At 38.6% G+C, this 18,834-nt stretch overlaps 1 long non-coding RNA gene across 1 annotated transcript; it reads right to left on the bottom strand.

Moving 5' to 3' along the window:
- Positions 1-718: 718 nt before the first annotated feature.
- On the bottom strand, positions 719-18,778 carry LOC123331198. The gene is made up of 2 exons (XR_006547724.1): positions 18,716-18,778; positions 719-1,364 (listed from the first exon to the last, which is right to left on the bottom strand). It is a non-coding gene; the product is annotated as an uncharacterized LOC123331198 (long non-coding RNA).
- Positions 18,779-18,834: the final 56 nt, after the last annotated feature.

Below are 18,834 nucleotides of genomic sequence, written 5' to 3'. Positions count from 1 at the left end.
TTGTTTCCCACTATCACAGGAAACTATGAAACCAGGTGTATACTTATCAGAAGATAATAGTTATCTCATTGATGTCAACAATGGTCAGGGTGAAAATGTAATGTGTAGATCCAAAATCAAGTTGTTTAGCAACATACCTCAACACAGATAAATGATAAGTATTTCCATAGCACATGGAAGAGGTATGAAGATATGGGAAAGCAAAACATCTATGGTTGAATTTGAAATTACTATTGTCACTAAATTAACTGAAAATCTTAAATGTAAATTACAATGGTTAGCAAAACGGTGTGGAAAACTATTCCTTCTTAAAGACTCCTACATGTGCACTTAGCTACCAAATTTAAAATTAAGGCTAAAATATTTATTATAACACAGTAGAGGCTGCATTTGGAGAAGGCATTGGCCACCCACTCTAATACTCTTGCCTGGAAAATCCCATGGACAGAGGAGCCTGGTGGGCTGCAGTCCATGGGGTCCCTAAGAGTCGGACACGACTGAGCGACTTCACTTTCACTTTTCCCTTTCATGCGTTGGAGAAGGAAATGGCAACCCACTCCAGTGTTCTTGCCTGGAGAATCCCAGGGATGGCAGAGCCTGGTGGGCTGCCATCTATGGGGTCGCACAGAATTGGACACGACTGAAGCGACTTAGCATAGGCTGCATTATGGGAGTAAGAACCTTTCAACTGCAAGTTAAGAAGCACGTAAGATGCAAATAAGCTTTTTATGTTGCAGGTATTGTGGAATTTATTTTATTTGCGTCAAAAAGTGGGCAAAGAAATGGCCCTTTGACATATCTAAACCAAGTCAACAAAGAATTGTTTAAAGTTTAAGGATTTCAGTAGACAAGTTAGTAAGGAAACTCTACAATATGTTTAAAAAGCAGAGTATAAATGCCCTGAAATTCCTAGATTTTTAAATAAAATAAACTTCCATTCTGTGAGTGTGTTTTAGGGGGGTCAAAATTAAACAAATGCATTTCTTGAAGTCACAAATAACAATTTCAAGATGGACAAGTATTAGAATCTGTAAGTTTGCAGAGGTTGCAACAGCAGTTGGCAGCTCCATGTAAAGCTGGTCACAAAAGCCTTGTTCATGCCTTGTATTTTATTTCATTCAAGTTGGAATTTATGGTAAGGTCTTTGCACTAGTGCATTTTCCACAAACTGACAACGTGGGAGGTTAAGGATGACAAACAAGTGGTAGGTGGGCCCCACTTAGCCCGTGCTCACCAGTGAAAGCCAGGTTCAGACTGCATTGCGCTCCCTGGGACCTGCTTCTCGATCCTCAGCACAAGACTCCAGGCAGCCGCTCAGCATGAGCGGAATGTCGCTTACCATCCTCACAGTGGCTGGAAATCTGCTGTGATAAGAAATTATTTAGAAAGCTTAGTTGAACTATATTGACACAATTAAGGTAATCCTTTGTCAGTTTTCTGGGCCCAGATTCAGAGGAGACAAGCACTTCTCTGTAGGATGTGTCATTGTCAAATAGTAATTACTAGTATTCCAGGGGAAGCATGCTCAGAACAGGTTCAGGAATAGGAAAGACTTCAAATCTCATCAAACTCAATCCCCTCTATTTTCCAAATAAGGGAACTGAAGACTACAGAAATGAAATGACTTGCACAATGAAACCCACAGGCAAGGAAGATAGAACACAAGACTCCTTCCAGCCAAGCCCTTGAGTTTTTACATAATATAGCCTCTGAATTAATATATATATAGATAGACAATTTCTCCTTCCCAGTGTATTGTGAGTGAAAGCCAGAGACTGAGAAGGATGAGAGGAGAGACAGAGAGAGAGAGAGGGAGAGAGAGAGAGAGGGGAAGAAAAGGGGAGAAAGAGATACAGGAAGAAAAGGGGAAAACGAAAAAGGATAGGACTTTGTTTGAGGTACTTAACTACCCACTGATGAGTTGAAGTCACATCAGTAGGGTTCAATTATTTGACAATAGCAGACAGAAAGAAACTGTGTTGTTGTTGTTTAGTCACTCAGTGGTGTCTGACTGTCTTGCAACCCCATGGACTATAGCCCACCAGGCTCCTTTGTCCATGAGATTTCCCAGGAAAGAATCCTGGAGTGGGTTGTTACTTCCTTCTTCAGGGCACAAAGCCCAAAAGAAACTGTACCTAATAACAAATCCAATCCTCTTGATACCTAAATTTCCTTAGCTAAGGTGTGATGACCATGGGTGTCATAGTGGGTGGTGACTGCACTGGAGCACATCTGCCTTTCCACAGATCTGGAAAGAGTTAAAATGCAGACATTTCAAGGTGAGTTTCTCTCTCAGACTTAAAAAGTCAGAAGATTTGAAAGCTAATAGCTATGGTATTAGGACTATGATAGATGATCCTCTTTCAGACACCTTTCTTTTCTACTGACAAGTTGTGGTTAAAAATTAAAGTAAAAAGAGGTCTTCTTTTTTGCTGCACATTTTTAATAGACCTGAAGCCAAAATAAGTCAGACTAAATTATGGGAGTAAATGACCTCCCAGGAAGTATTAGACCAAGTTCCAAAGTACTGTAAAGACTTTGATCTTTTCAGCTTCACAGACTGAAATTCAAAATCTGTATTTAATTTTAGATTGCATTTACCAACTTTAAAATTTTCTTTCCAAAACAATATATCATTTTTAAAGATAGGACACCTTTAACTTGTATTTCCTAAAACTGCTGACTGTCATTTCTTTATTCTTTCACTCTATAAAAACAGATATAGGTATAATTAATTACCAGAAGTATTTGGAGTTGGGTGCTATAATGGATAAATCGCTGACCTTCACTTAAAAGACAGCACTTTAAACTCAACCTTAGCTCCTAAGTGAAATGATTCTGATCCAAAATGAAACTTTCAGTTCACAGCTGAGAAAGAAGCTTGAATAGAGGAAAAAAGAAGACTAAAAAGAGACAAGGCTTTATAATCCCTGCTCTTTGTTGTTGTTGTTGTTTGTTTTGGATAACTATATCTTATCCTCAATGCATCTTTTAGCAGGTTGCAAACAGGTGCACTCATTTTCAATACAAGCCTTTCTCTAGTTCCACAGATGCCTTACTTGAGCAGCTTTCAACAATAATGCAGGCGCATTAACACCTGTAAATCATTCCACATTCTCTAACAGAGACAGCCCACTCCTGGCAGGTAAAGTGAATCTCTTGTTGGATCTTTTCTATAGATGCTGACTACAAGTGTCTTCATTACCATGCTTGTAAAGATTAATGCTGCATTGGCTAAGGTAAAAAACAAAAATGAGTATACAATAATAGTTCGATTTCATAGCTAAGGCTTGCCAAAATTTAACTGTCATCTGTTAATTCAGTTTTAAGCCTGATTGATGTGGTAGAGATCAACAAAAACAAGAAGTAATAAAGTCAATGTGTACAACCAAGGATTCAAATTATTCAGGTTGTGAAGCATGTGGGATATATGGGAACTGATACAATGAAATTTACATTTACTACCACTGCTCTAAAGTATTCGCATGGCTTTGATCTAAGTTTGACAAGCACTGCACTTGGTTTTCAGATACTGTACAAAAAATTGTGTATCCTTCTCATATTTACCAAACTTATTTTCTATTTCCCTTGATCAGTCTTCCAGGTTCCAATATGGCCTTAGGGAAATCACATTATCTTTCTATGCCTGTTTCCATGACTACAAAGTCAAGGGAATAAATTTTGGTCTACCCACCCCAGGTAGAATTGATGGCAGGGTGAGACAAGCGAGGAACCAAAGGCACAAAATTTAAGGAGGCACTCACTCCCAGGATCATGCAAATATAGGGACATTCAATTGCAGGGTTGAAACTCTCATGAACGAGTACACACTCAGTCATGTCCGATTCCTTGTGACCCTATGGACTCAGGCCTGCCAGGCTCCTCTGCCCAGACTGTATAGGCAAGAAATGCTGAAGTGGGTTGCCATTTCCTTCTCCAAGGGATCTTCCTGACCCAGGAATCAAACCGGCCTCTCCTGCATTGTCAGGTAGATTCTTTACCACTGTGCCATCTGGGAAGCCCCCTTAAGAGTACCTCCTTAAATTTTATGCCCTTGTTGCCTCATTAACTTCACTCAAGTCTCAGCCCTGCTCACAAAGTTGGTATAAAGTTTCCCAACAGATCAGTTTGAGCTTTGAAGAGCATGAAGGATTAGAAGCCACGTGCTATTGATAGTACCGATCACAGTAAGTTTTAGAGCACAATATATCCCTACCACAATGAAACAAGGAGTTAGAATATATTAGTTTCTTTCCTTTTAATCAACACCTTCAAGGGAATCATAATAATTTCTCATAAAAATTTTGGCCAGAATTTTGGAAATGGGTTTTGAGAAAACATTTAATTTACTAACAGACTCTGTTTTGGTTAAATTTGCAAGGTCAAAAATAAAAATAAAGTTTTCTATCTCTTTTGCACCTCTCTGTTTCTGCTCACCTTAAGCTTTTTCATGAGTAAAAGTCCTTGAACTAATGTCAAATAGGAAAAGTGTGTGTGCATATAAACATCACATTAAAACTTAAAACAATTAAGAACAAAGAGAAATTCGTAAAAGTAGGTTTATAAAAATGACAGTACTTGCAAAGGAATAGTAAGAAAAATATTCCACTTTCAACATAAACAAGGAAATCCATCAAAAAAGAAATGACATATTTAAAACATTAAAATTTTAAAAAAATCAACATCAAATGAATCTCTAAAAGTCTCACTCTGGTTGCAGAATCATTTTCATTTTTATAGGTATGAAAATATTCTCTTTTGATGAAATATTTCATATCAAATTTTTTATTTTTTCTTACTTTTTGCTTTCCTATGAGTTGTGAATATTGTAATGAGTGCTTAGTCTGATGATACTAATGTATATTGTATTATTTTAGCACAGCTATAGTGTTATTGCTAAAAAACACAATGCTGTGTCATATACTTTGATAACAAAATAATTCACACTCCACTGTGCCTTTATGCATGACATTCAGAGGTCACATTTTCTTTTGCCACGGTGGCTCTCCATTAGTGTAAGAAGACAAAGTGTTGCAGTTCAGCAAAGTGTTTGGCTCCCAGAACTCAGATGAGTTAAAACTGCGATGTGCCGTGCACTTAGCAGCAATGCAGAGAGATGAGAGCAGCATAGACAGTCTCTGTCACAGTGACTGCCTAACTGCTGTTTGCTGCGAAAGCAGCCAGAGAAAACACACAATGAATGAGTGTGACTACTTTTCAATAAAACTTTATGAACATAAATTTTAAATTTTACAGTTTTCACATATCTAAGTGCTACTTCTTTTGATTTTTTAAAAACCATTTACAAGTGTAAAAACCAATCTGAGCCTGTACCTGCATGCTAAGTTGCTCCAGTGAGTCCGACTCTATGCGACTCTATGGACTATAGCCCACCAGGCTCCTCAATCCATGGGATTTTCCAGGCAAAAATACTGGAGTGCATTGACATGTCCTCCTCCAGAGGATTTTCCCGACCTGGGGATTGAACTCACATCTGCCTGTGTGTCCTGAATTGCAGCTGGATTCTTTACCCACTGAGCTACCTGGGAAGCCCACAAGTCATTAAGAAAAAAAAAAAAAAAATCAGGCATTGGGCAGAATTTTGCCCATGGGGCAGTTTTCCAACTCCTACTTTAAATAATGATAAAAGATGTTGGAGCTTTAAAATATATTCAGAAATAAGACAGATAAATGGAGTTAAATGTCTTAACATGAAAGTAGCTCAGTTTTGCCTGATTCTTTGCGATCCCAAGGAATTCTCCAGGCCAGAACATTGGAGTGTTTCCCTTTCCCTTCTCCAGAGGATCTTCCCAACCCAGAGATCAAACCCAGGTCTCCCGCATTGCAGGTGGATTCTTTACCACCTGAGCCACAAGGGAAGTCCTTAAAGCCCTTGTATTTTCTAACAAGTGGAAAAAGTAATGATTTAAGGTAGAGTCCATCTATGGGGTCACACAGAGTCGGACACAACTGAAGCCACTTAGCAGCAGCAGCAGCTAGTAAGTTAAGTGTGTACATTATAACCTCTTAAATAACTACTAAAATATCAATATATTAATGCATAAATAAAAAGGTAACAGAGCAGGGAAATGTAAAGAAAAAAGAAAAAATAGGATAAATAGCAAATAATACTTCAGTGGTAGATTTAAGCTTCTCAACATCCATAATAACTTTGAATTAAAATGGACAATATATACATACATTAAAATCCAAGATATGAGACTAAACATGAAATTGAAGACAACTATATGTTGCTGACATCTTTTTCACATAAGGAAATAGGTTGAAAGTAAAAAAAGAATAAATGCTGGTACACATATATTAGCAAAGTAGATTTCAAGTCAACCAGTATAACTAGAGACTAAGAAAAATTTCATAACAGGGTCAGTTCAATGTAAAGATAAAACAATCTTAATTTTGCAAGCATTAACATAAAAGGCTCGATATGCATAAAGCAAAACTGTACACAGCTTAAAGGAAGAAAAATCTCTGAAGTTTAAATTAAAGATTTATTCTCTGTATAGAACAAGCAAACAAAAAATTAACACATAGAAGCTTTCCAAAATGACAGAAATACAATTTTTTTCCATGCTTACTTAAAACATTTAAGAAATTGACATTGTTATGGAACATAAAACAATTGTAACAATTGTAAACAATTTTACTATGAGGATAATGAAATAAAGCTTGATATAAATTATAACACACTACTAAGAAATCCCCCCAGATTAAGTAATTAGGAAGTAAAATAGTAAATAACTCATGGGTCAAAGAAATCACTATGGAAATTAAATATATATATATTTATTTATTTCTACTAATTGAAATTAGATATTCAGTTCAGTTCAGTCACTCAGTTGGGTCCAATTCTTTGTGACCCCATGGAATGCAGCAAGCCAGGCTTCCCTGTCCATCACCAGTTCCCAGAGCTTGCTTAAACTCATCCATTGAGTCAGTGATGCCATCCAATCATCTCCTCTGTTGTCCCTTCTCCTCCTGCCTTCAATCTTTCCCAGCATCAGGGTCTTTTCCAATGAGTCAGTTCTTCGCATCAGGTGGTCAAAGTATTGGTTTCAGCTTCCAGCATCAGTCCTTCCAATAAATATTCAGGACTGATTTCCTTTAGGACTGACTAGTTTGATCTCCTTGCAGTCCAAGGGACTCTCAAGAGTCTTCTCCAACACCAGTTTGAAAGCATCAATTCTTCGGCACTCAGCTTTCCTTATAGATACATATCTAATGACATATATTAGAAAGCTGAATTCTCAAAATATGTGGGATATAGATGAAATTTTACTTACATAAAATCTATCATCTTAAATGGATATTGTAAAAGAAGAAAGGTACAAAATAAATGATCTGAAAATGACTCTCAATAAGCCAGGGAAAAGCAGTTAAATAAACAAAAAGTAAGTGGGCTTTCCTGGTAGCTCAGTTGGTAAAGAATCTGCCTTCAGTGCAGAAGACTGGGTTTGATCCCTGGGTCAGGAAGATCCCCTGGAGAAGGAAATGGCAACCAAATCCAGTATCCTGGCCTGGAAAATCCCAAGGACAGAGAAGTCTGGCAGGTTGCAGTCCAAGGGGTTGCAAAGAGTCAGGCACAACTGAGCAACTAACACTATAAATAAAAAGCAAATAATAATAATAAAACTGCTGCTGCTGCTGCGTCGCTTCAGTCATGTCCGACTCTGTGCGACCCCATAGATGGCAGCCCACCAGGCTCCCCCGTCCCTGGGATTCTCCAGGCAAGAACACTGGAGTGGGTTGCCATTGCCTTCTCCAATGCATGAAAGTGAAGTCGCTCAGTCACGTTCGACTCTCCGCGACCCCATGGACTGCAGCCTACCAGGCTCCTCCATCCATGGGACTTCCCAGGCAAGAGTACCGGAGTGGGGTGCCATTGCCTTCTCCAAATAATAAAACTAGTAAACATTAAACAGAAAAGTGTGCAATAGCAAATTCAATAAAGCCAGAGATTTGCTATTTTAAAAAAAATAGTAACATTGGTAAACTCCAAGAAAGAATAATAAAAAGTGCAAAATTCACTGATCACTCACTGCTGTTACTGGTTTGTTTTTATCATACTAGACACTTAATGAAAAATAGATGAAATGAGAAAAAAAATGGGGAAAATCACTTTTAGTACAGGTTGATGACTAATGCAGGATTATCCAGCCTAAGAATTTTAAGGTAACATTTGTCTAGGGGAAATGACTTCACAAAAAACATTCCTGGTGAATATTTGTTTTTTTTTTAATTGTGTGTTATCATATTGAATTTATTTTTCCCAGAGCAAAGAAACTGGGTCTATCAGTTCCTACTGACAATATATTAGTGATAAGTCTCAATTTACTCTCAACGTTTAAACTTTAAAAATCCAAAAAGTTGGAGATTCTCAGTGGAGCTATCCATTATATCTTGAATTAATTAGGTTTTGATTTTCAAGGATCACAAATGTGTAAACTGTGAACATATTTGATCTCATTTGCCAATAGGAAGACAGAGTTTTCTCATCAAAATATAAAGGAAAAAAAATAAATTCCATCATTACTCCTATTTGTTTTTGTATTTCTGAAAAAAAAAAAAAAAAGGATGGGGGTAATGAATTAACAGACCTTCAGTTCAGTTCAGTTCAGTCACTCAGTCGTGTCTGACTCTTTGTGACCCCATGGACTGCAGCACACCAGGCCTCTGTGTCCATCACCAATTCCCTAGTTTACTCAAACTCATGTCCATTGAGTCGGTGATGCCATCCAACCATCTCATCCTCTGTCGTCCCCTTCTCCTCCTGCCTTCAATCTTTCCCAGGATCAGGGTCTTTGCAAATGAGTCAGCTCTTCGCATCAGATAGCCAAAGTATTGGAGTTTCAGCTTCAACAACAGTCCTTCCAATGAACACCCAGGAGTCTTCTACAACACCACAGTTCAAAAGCATCAATTCTTCAGCGCTCAGCTTTCTTCACAGTCCAACTCTCACATCCATACATGACCACAGGAAAAACCATAGCCTTGACTACACGGACATTTGTTGACAAAGTAATGTCTCTGCTTTTGAATATGCTGTCTAGGTTAGTCATAACTTTCCTTCCTAGGAGCAAGTGTCTTTTAATTTCATGGCTGCAATCACCATCTGCAGTGATTTTGGAGCCCCCGAAAATAAAGTCAGCCATTGTTTCCACTATTTCTCCATCTATTTGCCATGAAATGATGGGACCGGATATCATGATATTTGTTTTCTGAATGCTGAGCTTTCAGCCAATTTTTTCACTCTCCTCTTTCACTTTCATCAACAGGCTCTTTAGTTCTTCTTCACTTTCTGCCATAAGGGTGGTGTCATCTGTGTATCTGAGGTTATTGATATTTCTCCTGGCAATCTTGATTCCAGCTTGTGCTTCCTCCTGCCCAGCATGTCTCACGATGTACTCTGCATATAAGTTAAATAAGCACGGTGGCAATATACAGCCTTGACATACTCCTTTCCCGATTTGGAACCAGTCTGTTGTTCCATGTCCAGTTCTAACTGTTGCTTCCTGACAAGCACACAGATTTCTCAGGAGACAGGTCAGGTGGTCTGGTATTCCTATCTCTTTCAGAATTTTCTACAGTTTGTTGTGATCCACACAGTCAAAGGCTTTGGTATAGTCAATAAGGCAGAAATAGATGTTTTTCTGGAACTCTCTTGCTTTTTTGATGATCCAACGGATGTTGGCAATTTGATCTCTGGTTCTTCTGCCTTTTCTAAATCCAGCTTGAACATCTGGAGGTTCACAGTTCATGTATTGTTGAAGCCTGGCTTGGAGAATTTTGAGCATTACTTTATCAGTGTGTGAGATGAGTGCAATTGTGCAGTTTTTGAACATTCTTTGGCATTGCCTTTCTTTGGAATTGGAATGAAATCTGACCTTTTCCAGTCCTGTGGCCACTGCTGAGTTTTCCAAATTTGCTGGCATATTGAGTGCAGCATTTTGCAGGATCATCTTTTAGGGTTTGAAATATCTCAACTGGAATTCCATCACCTCCACTAGTTTTGTTCGTAGTGAAGCTTCCTAAGGCCCACTTGACTTCACATTCCAAGATGTCTGGCTCTAGGTGAGTGATCACACCATCGTGATTATCTTGGTCATGAAGATCTTTTTTATACAGTTCTTCTGTGTATTCTTGTCACCTCTTCTTAGTATCATCTGCTTCTGTTAGGTCCATACCATTTCTGTCCTTTATTGAGCCCATATTTGCATGAAATGTTCCCTTGGTATCTCTAATTTTTTTGAAGAAATCTCTAGTCTTTCCCATTCTGTTGTTTTCCTCTATATCTTTGCACTGATTGCTGAGGAAGGCTTTCTTATCTCTCCTTGCTATTCTTTGGAACTCTGCATTCAAATGGGTATATCTTTCCTTGTCTCCTTTGCCTTTCATTTCTCTTCTTTTCACAGCTATTTTTAAGGCCTCCTCAGACAGCCATTTTTGTTTTTTGCATTTCTTTTCCTTGGGGATGATCTTACTTCCACTGTATATTCATTAGGGATTTGATTTAGGTCATACCTGAATGGTCTAGTGGTTTTCCCTAATTTCTTCAACTTAAGTCTGAATTTGGCTATAAGGAGTTCATGATCTGAGACACAGTCAGCTCCTGGTCTTGTTTTTGCTGACTGTATAGAGCTTCTCCATTTTGGCTACAATGAATACAGTCAATCTGATTTTGGTGTTGACCATCTGGTGATGTCCATGTGTAGAGTCTTCTCTTGTGTTGTTGGAAGAGGGTGTTTGCTATGACCAGTGCATTCTCTTGGTAAAACTCTGTTAGCCTTTGCCCTGCTTCATTCTGTACTCCAAGGCCAAATTTGACTGCTACTCCAGGTGTTTCTTGACTTCCTACTTTTGCATTTCAGTCCCCTATAATGAAAAGGACTTCTTTTTTTGGTGATAGTTCTAGAAGGTCTCGTAGGTCTTCAAAGAACCTTTCAACTTCAGCTTCTCCAGCATTACTTGTCAGGGCATAGACTTGGATGACCATATTGAATGGTTTGCCTTGTAAACGAACAGAGATCATTCTGTCATTTTTGAGACTGCATCCAAGGACTGCATCTCGGACTCTTTAGTTGACTATGATGGCTACTCCATTTCTTCTAAGGGTTTCTTGCCCACAGTATTAGATATAATGGTCATCTGAGTTAAATTCACCCATTTCAGTCCATTTTAGTTCACTGATTCCTAAAATGTAAATGCTCACTCTTGCTATCTCCTGTTTGACCACTTCCAATTTGCCTTGATTCATGGACCTAACATTCCAGGTTCCTATGCAATATTGCTCTTTACAGAATCAGATCTTGCTTCCATCACCAGTCACATCCACAACTGAGTATTGTTTTTGTTTTGGCTCCATCTCTTCATTCTTTCTGGAGTTAACAGACCTTATCTCCTTTTAACTCTGTTGAGGATGCCCATACTATGTGGACCTTGTAAATGATGTGAAGAAAATCTCAGTCTACATAAATTTATAGGTAACTCATTTTTTCCAGATTATTTGTTATCACATCAAAACTAAAATACTGGGTATTGTGATATAGTAATTAGAATTTCTATATTTATATCTTAAAGCCATCTTATAATTCTTTTTTCTTACAGGATTTTCTTTGTCAGACATTCTATGCTTTAGCATTGGGAATTAACATTACAATTTATAAAAATGAACAGTGTTCAAAGATACTCTACAATGGAACTTCCCTACTTTTGTTCTGAATTATTAGGATTATTTTCTCTGTATAGAAAACTAGAAAGTAAACATATTTAATGAGAAGGAGGAGGAAGGGGGGAGAATAAATAAAGGAAGCAGAGAGAAAGAGAGAAAGAAAGTAGATGGGAAGAAGGGAGGGAGAATAGGAGGAAGAAAGAAGGAAAGGAAGAAAGGGAGTGAGGAAAATTAGGAAAGAGGGAGAGCGAGAACTGTATTTTTTTCTTGGAGGATAGGTCAATTAAACTTACAGGTCAGTTGAACTTATTCTGACCCTAATAGTGATGAAGGGACTTGTAAAGGCTTTTAACAGAGTGAGCAATGAGATTCAAACTGTGAAAATGCAACTCTGGCTATGAAGATAAATCGGACTGGAGGTGGCCAATGAAAGCAGCTAAGAGTAGTTAAAAAAAAGTCCCAGTCAGAAAACATATTAATAAAAACCTGGCCTGATATGGTAAATAAAGAAGGAGATAGATTCAAAATAGTGATTTATTGTGAAATTCACTCAGTCGTGTTCCACTCTTCAAGACCTCGTGGACTACAGAGTCCATGGAATTCTCCAGGCCAGAATACTGCAGTGGGCAGCCTTTCCCCTCTCCAGGTGATCTTCCCAACCCAGGAATTGAACCCAGGTCTCCCATGTTGCAGGCAGATTCTTTACCAGCTGAGCCTCAAGGGAAGACCAAGAATTAAACTTATATCAAACATATACTATGTGAATAATGTACAAAACACTATCCATATCACTGTTTTCTGATTGTCCTGGCTTCTTATTGGCCAAATTCAATTCAATATCTAGCTGTATTATAAATATTTTAAACTTTCTCTGTATCTATGTCACTCATGTTTCACTGCACTATTCCAAATCCTGTCTGCTATCTTCACTTAAGCAGACAAATGCCACCTCAAACTCAACAAGTCTCCAATTTCATATTTAACAACTACCACTTCTACCCAATAATCAGTTGGTAGCCAGGTCACTCTTATAAACATCCAAGTTTAAAATCCTGAAGTCCTCTTTTAGCCCTTGATATCTTAATGTTGTCAAATTCACTATTAAATATTTTTTATTGTAAATATCTCATACTTTTATCTTTTTCTCTCAGTCCTCATCGCCATGCCATCATGTTCTTACTCAATGATCTAATACATGGCTGCTGTCCTGATTTTAGCCTTCAAGTTGGCCCCCCAGTGATCTTCAGCTGATATTCACACCTTCGTGTAACTCCTTCAACATATTATCAAAATTGTTCTTACTGCTAAGTCACTTAAGTCGTGTCCGACTCTGTGCAACCCCATAGACGGCAGCCCACCAGGCTCCCCCATCCCTGGGATTCTCCAGGCTAGAACACTGGAGTGGGTTGCCATTTCCTTCTCCAATGCAGGAAAGTGAAAAAGGAAAGTGAAGTCGCTCAGTTGTGCCCGACTCGTATTGACCCCATGGACTGCAGCCTACCAGGCTCCTCCATCTATGGGATTTTCCAGGCAAGAGTACTGGAGTGGGGTGCCATTGCCTTCTCCAAAGTTGGTCTTAAGACCAGTACAATAAGGAAGAAAAGAAAGTATGTAACTTTCCGTATTACATTATAAAAAGACTGCAGCTTCCTTCTTGAGGATACTCTACTTTCTCTCTCTTATTTTCTCTCTTATTCTAGAATCACTCACTTTGATGGAAACCATCTGCTAGGCTGTAAGAACACTCAGGAAGCCTATATAGAAGTCTGTGTTAAGTAATGGAGGTCTTTAACCAACAGCTAATGAGAAACTAGGAGAAGGCAATGGCACCCCACTCCAGTACTCTTGCCTGGAAAATCCCATGGACGGAGGAGCCTGGTAGGCTGCAGTCCATGGGGTCGATACGAGTCGGGCACAACTGAGCGACTTCACTTTCACTTTTCACTTTCCTGCACTGGGGAAGGAAATGGTAATCCACTCCAGTGTTCTTGCCTGGAGAATCCCAGGGATGGAGGAGCCTGGTGGGCTTCTGTCTATGGGGTCACACAGAGTCGGACATGACTGAAGTGACTTAGCAGCAGCAGCAGCAATGAGAAACTAAAGCCTGCCAACAGCTACATGACAAAACTTAGAAGTAGACTTAAGCCCTGGCAGACCTGCAGACCTATCTTGACATTTTGTGAAATAACTTGAGCCTGAACCCTCAAGCTAAAATACTCCCAAATTTCTGGTCTTATAAAACTGTAAAATAATAAATATTTAATATTCTAAGCTGCTAAATTTGGAGGGGGGGTTATTACACAGCAATAGATAATGAATATAATCTCAATTTTATATATGCTTGTTGTCTTGTTATGCTTGAGTCCAGATTTCTCTGCTTACATTCCAGGCCTTTTTATTATCTGATTTCATCCCTTCTAATGTAGACCCCTGAACAATCAAAGTTTCTCTGAACTTAATTGCTTGAACCAGTGTTCCCTTTGCTTATGTTTTTCCACCTTCCTGAATATCTTTTATCTTTCCTTATCCATCTTCAAGGACCACATCATGCATAATTATCTCCAGAAAACCTTTTTTGATATCTCTGTCCTGTGCATTGATTTCTTCTATGGAGTTAACTGAGTTTTGCTCTAATTATTTCATGTAAGTTGGCTGTTCAGAGTTCATTACTTTAAATCCATTCCCCAGCCCTCACCACCTTCACAATATCCACTTCCTTCTCATTCAGTTTCTAGATAACCACTAATTAAATGGATGTTTAATCCTATCACCATTCATTTTCTGAAACGTTTGTCCCAACAAAATTTGATCACAATAGCATTTTGAAACCAATGGTTATTTCTTGTGATCCTTACACTGATGTTATTATAATCTCATGTAATTGTACAAGTGCTTAGAAATGTTATTCATATCTTAGAATAAAGAAAAGAGGTCAGTAGATTGAAAGTATACAAATGAAATTTGCACAAGATATAGTCAAATAGCTTTCATCATATTAGGCAATTTGAAACAGTGACAAACAGAAAAATATTTTAATTCAAGTACTGATGTTTATAGTCATGCTTTAATATTTAGGTCAAGGAAAATCTAGAAGAAAAGTAAAAAATAAATGGGTGAACTAATAAGATAACTATCATGAAGTGACCATATGATTTTAATCTCACTCTTAGGAAGTTATTTCTTTCTCTGAAATTAGAAACTTTGCCTTATTAAAACAGTCAATCATCATTTAACCACCCTTTCCTTATTTTTAATCCATGCTTGGTGTCTAAGTGTGGTGTCAGTGGACTTATATAACAAGAAGAGGAAAATGCAGATTCTTTTTTAATGGAACTGTTTTGTTAATTTGTGACTGACTTTTTATGTTAAGGTCTCATTTTTAAAATTGTTTCATGTTAGTGCAGTATATATACACTACTGCATTTGTATATTGCAGATACAAAATCCTAAAATAATAAAAGGAGGAAGAGATTTGTATTTCTCCAAATTTGAAGAAGGATTCAGAGTAGTAAATGAGGAATTTTCTATCAAGGACACTCTCCCAAGGGACTCTGGTAGATTTTGAAGTTCTAAAATCTAATGCAAAAACAAAAATAAATAAATAAAATCTAATGCAAACTATCCAGTGTCTTAAAATAATTTTTTTAATAATGAAACCTACATAGAACTGTGATTTTGAAATCAAACTAAGCTTTTCCTTTTAAGCCTTTATAAATAAAATTATATTAAGGGGAGCTTTGTTTCAGGCTAATTATCAAGTAACTTTATTCTAAGAGACAATATCCAACATCATTTTTCAGGGAAATAGCCTCTAAATCCATAAAGAGTTTTGAAATTTCTAATAAATAAATAAAACTACAGCACAAAAACCCTGGAAATTCCAGGTGATTTTAGGAAAAGTCTAGAAGCAACTAAAGAATCTCCGTAACAGTCTGAAATGTCACCTATTCAAAGTGAATTTTCTCCTGAGCATCCTCAGAGATTTTATGCTCAAAGATCAGATAGGGATGCTTTTGGTGAAATGAAACTTCAGGGAGACAAGATAAATTTAGAATCAATTTTACAAAAGCTAGATAGTTGTTGCTGGAAGGATACACTTACCATTCATTTATTAATTCAAAAAAATTTTTACAAAGGGTCTACTCTGGGCCAATACCTGCCTCTATTCTCTAGGAACTCACTATACAAATACCGTATGTATGTATGTATATAATGTATATATTTCTCACTTTAGTACATTCAAGGTAGGAGCCAGATACCACGGGGTACAGAAGGCTGAGTATTTAATGCTATCTGAAGGCACAGGATGAGATGGCTGGATGGCATCACTGACTCGATGGATGTGAGTCTGAGTGAACTCCAGGAGTTGGTGATGGACAGGGAGGCCTGGCGTGCTGCGATTCACGGAGTCGCAAAGAGTCGGACACGGCTGAGCGACTGAACTGAACTGAACTGAAGACACAGGATAGGGCTGAAAGGAGGCTTGCTAGAGAAGATAACAATTGAGCTGAGTAGTGAAGAATAAGAAACAATTTCCCAGGTGGACAAGAGGTGAGAGGAGAGTGTTCAGAAAAGAGAAACAGTATGATCAAAGGCAGAGAAGCAAGCAATCCCATGGTTCCTTTCCAGGAATGGGAGTAACTAATCCAGATTGAGGCACAGAGTACAGTGTGGACAATGCAGGGAGTAGGGTTGGATGGCTGGTCTGGGGCCAACCATCAAGGGAAACATTTGCCATACAGAGACTTCTGACCCTAAGAGTGACAAAGAGGCTTGTAAAGGCTTTTAACCGAGTGAGCAATGAGATTTGTACTGTGAGACTGCAACTCTGGCTATGAAGATAAATTGGACTGGAGGTAACCAATGAAAGCAGCTAAGAGTAGTAAAAATAGTCCCAGTCAAAATTATATTAATAAAAACCTGGCCTGATATGGTAAATAAAGAAGATAGATTCAAAATAGAGATTTAATGTGAAAGTTGCTCAGTTGTGTCTGACTCTTTGTGAGGCCATGGACTGTATGGTTCATGGAATTCTCCAGGCCAGAATACTGGAGTGGGTAGCCTTTCCCTTCTCCAGGGTATCTTCCCAATCCAGGGATTGAACCTAAGTCTCCCACATTGCAGGTGGATTCTTTTCCAAGTGAGCCACAGGGAAGCCCAAGAGTATTGGAGTGGATAGCCTAACCCTTCTCCAGCTGATCTTCCTGACCCAGGAATTGAACCAGGGTCTCCTGCATTGCAGGTGGATTCCTAACCAACTGAGCTATCAGGGAAACCCAAAAAAGAGATTTATTAAGGAAACATAATTACAACTTACTGACCAACTAGGAGCTTCCCAGGTGGCTCAGTGGTAAAGAATCTGCCTGCAAAGTAGGAGATGTGGGTTCAATACCTGGATCGAGAAGATCCCCTGGAAGAGAGCACAGCAACTCCAGTATTTTTGCCTGGAGAATTCCATGAACAGAATTCCATGGGGTCACAAAGAGTTGGACACGACTGAAGCATCTTAACACACACACGGAGGGACCAATTGGATATATAGAGTTAGTAACTCTAGTATGAACTCCCACATTTCTGAGTTGGATACCAAGGTAAAGGTTACTATTCTGAACCAGGTTATGGTAGATAAAGGACAAGGAACTAGTTTTCACACTGTTCTCTTGATATATTTTACAGTCTATTGAAAATAGCCAGTGGATTATTAGATATTTAACTTAGGAGGAAATGGCAACCCACTCCAGTGTTCTTGCCTGGAGAATCCCAGGGACTGCGGGGCCTGGTGGGCTGCCGTCTATGGGGTCACACAGAGTCGGACACGACTGAAGCGACGCAGCAGCAGCAGCAAGAAAGAAGCCCGAGTTCAAGCTATAGATTTGGGTGACACTGATCATTTGAGCAGCTGATCAAATGCTGGACAGACTGACTAGACTATAGATGGAGACACTGACATGAATTTGATTCAATCAGTAGTAGATCATGAGAAGGTTCGGTGGTGAGATGGGACTGTAGAACATTAGAAGGAAGGTGAAGGTAGGAAGTACACTAAGGAGTGAGCAGAAAAACTAAAATAGAAATAATCATTCTTTCAAGAATGGGTATCACCCCCAGTAGTCATGTATGGATGTGAGGATTGGTCCATAAAGAACACTGAGTATCGAAAACTTGATGCTTTTTAATTGTAATGCTAGAGAAGACTCTAGAGAGTCCCTTGGACTGCAAGGAGATCAAACCAGTCCATCCTAAAGGAAATCAACCTTAAATATTCATTGGAAGGACTGATGTTGAAGCTGAAGCTCCAATACTTGAGCTATCCTATACAAACAGCCAACTCCTTGGAAAAGACCCTGATGCTGGGAAAGACTGAGGGCAGGAGGAGAAGGAGGCGACAGAGGATTAGATGGTTAGATAGCATCACTGACTCAATGGACATGAATTTGAGCAAGCTCCGGGAGATAGTGAAAGACAGAGTAGTCTGGCATGCTGTAGTCTAAGGAGTCACAAAGTGACTTAGTGACTGAACAATAACACCACCACCAAGAAGTTTAGCTGTGAAGGGAAAGAGGTAGATAAGCTCCTAGAGAGACAGCATATAGAAAGGGACATCCACTATTTGACAATGTTTATAGGCTGAATTGAAAGGTGCCAACAAAACTTATAGCTCATAATTACTATTTTCTTTTGAGGGAATGAAACAAAATTACAAATATTTTCAGGAGCTGACATTATAGCTACTCAACTGCCCAACTGCCAGTCATTACCCAAGTTTAATATTTGGCTGCCATCTTACGAATATCTCCTAGTCATTTATTTACCACAAGAACCATACAACTCAAAATTATGATTTATAAATTTTAGAAGAGAATAATCTTATTGATTCTGTGTCTATTCAAAATCTCCACTAGAATTCATTTTTCTTAGAAGTTTCTCCATCTCTTCCACAGATACAGGGGCCAAATGATACACTTCTCATTAAATTACCAAGGGGTAACAGTTGAGGCTGGAAATGGCAACCCACTCCAGTGTTCTTACCTGGGGAATCCCAGAGACGGCGGTGGAGCCTGGTGGGCTGCTGTCTATGGGGTTGCACGGAGTCGGACACAACGGAGCGTCTTCACTTTCACTTTTCACTTTCATGCATTGAAGAAGGA

Source organism: Bubalus bubalis, chromosome 2 (assembly GCF_019923935.1).
Source record: "Bubalus bubalis isolate 160015118507 breed Murrah chromosome 2, NDDB_SH_1, whole genome shotgun sequence".
In the NCBI taxonomy this organism is placed as follows: domain Eukaryota; kingdom Metazoa; phylum Chordata; class Mammalia; order Artiodactyla; family Bovidae; genus Bubalus; species Bubalus bubalis.
The sequence above is the reverse complement of the archived record's forward strand: the minus strand, read 5'-3'. Positions and strand labels throughout refer to the sequence as shown.